The sequence below is a fragment of the Capsicum annuum genome, chromosome 5, assembly GCF_002878395.1.
Source record: "Capsicum annuum cultivar UCD-10X-F1 chromosome 5, UCD10Xv1.1, whole genome shotgun sequence".
In the NCBI taxonomy this organism is placed as follows: domain Eukaryota; kingdom Viridiplantae; phylum Streptophyta; class Magnoliopsida; order Solanales; family Solanaceae; genus Capsicum; species Capsicum annuum.
The window spans coordinates 108,154,345-108,156,111 of NC_061115.1; positions in this window are offsets into that span (position 1 = coordinate 108,154,345).

The window sequence follows — 1,767 nt, forward strand, 5'->3', positions numbered from 1 at the left end:
TTTTCAGCCTGATCTTAAAATCCAAGATAATCAAGATATAATTAAACAAGAGGGGGAATATAATGAAGAAGAGGCACTAGAGGAAATAAGCAAAGAGTTGGAACAGTTTGAAGATAAGCCGAATCCTAATTTGAATGAAACTGACACAATTAATCTAGGGAATCAAGAAGATGTTAGGGACACTAAAATTAGTATACATTCTTTGCAACAGCTAAAAAATGGAATGATTCAAGCATTAAATAATTAAAAGGATGTTTTTGCATGGTCTTATGATGATATGCCTGGTTTGACAACTGAATTAGAGGCTCATAAATTGCCAAATGATCCCGCATTCCCCCATGTGAAACAAAAGTTGAGGAAGTTTAAAATTGATGTAAGCATTAAAATCAAAGAGGAAATCATGAAACTACTTGAAGTCAAAGTCATTCGAGTAGCTCGTTATCCTACGTGGTTATCCAATGTTGTTCCTGTCCCAAAGAAAGATGGTAAAATTTAAGTATGTATTTATTACCGTGATTTGAACAGGGCAAGTCCAAAGGATGATTTTTTGTTGCCCAATATCCATATTTTGCTGGATAATTATGCAAAACCCGAGGTTTTCTCTTTTGTAAATGGCTATGCCGGATACCACCAGATCATTATGGATAATGAAGACGCAGAAAAGACGTCTTTTATCACACCATGGGGTAATTATTGATATCGAGTGATGCTTTTTGGTTTGAAGAATTCTAGAGCAATATACATGAGAGTCATGACCACTATGTTTCATGACATGATGCATAAGAAGATTGTAATATGATTATTAAGTTAAAAAGTCAGGCTGACAATGTTAAAGATTTAAGAAAGTTCTTTGAAAGGCTTTGCAGGTATAATCTCAAGCTCAACTCAGAAAAATGTGTGTTTAGAGTTCCGTCTGGAAAAATGTTAGGGTTTGTAGTCAACCATCAGGGAATTGAATTGGATCCCTCGAAAATTAAAGCCATTAAGGATTTTCCCCCACCTAAGAATAGGATAGAGGTGATGAGTTTTCTTGGTAGACTGAACTACATCAGTAGGTTTAATTCTCAACTCACAACCACGTGTGAGCCCATTTTCAAGTTGTTGAAAAAGAGTGTTGTGGTAGAGTGGACTGAAGAATATCAGGAAGCGTTCGATAGAATCAAAAGATACTTATCAAATCCGCCTGTGCTGGTACCACCGGAGTCTGGTAGGCCTTTGATCTTATATTTATTAATCATGGATAATTCTTTCGATTGTGTCCTGGGTCAACATGATGTCACGAGAAAAAAGGAGCAGACTATTTATTATCTTAGAAAAAAGTTCACTGCATATAAGGCTAGGTACACTCTTCTCGAAAGGACATGTTGCGCCCTAACTTGGGTAGCACTGAAGTTAAAGCATTATCTTTCATCCTACACCACTTATCTCATCTCCCGCATGGATCCTTTGAAGTATATTTTTCAGAAGCCTATGCCGACAGGTCAATTAGCAAAGTGGGAAATATTGCTTACCGAGTTCGATAGTGTATATGTGACTCGAACAGCCATGAAAGACTAAGCCTTGGCAGATCATCTTGCTGAGAATCCCATTGATGAAGAGTATGAGCCACTGAAGACATATTTTCCTGATGAAGAGGTGTTGTGTGTTGATGAAGTCATTATAGATGTTGATCCAGGTTGGAAACTGTTCTTTAATAGAGCCGTTAACATGAAGGGAGCCAGAATAGGTGCAGTTCTTATCGCTGAATCGGGGCAATATTTCTCGGTA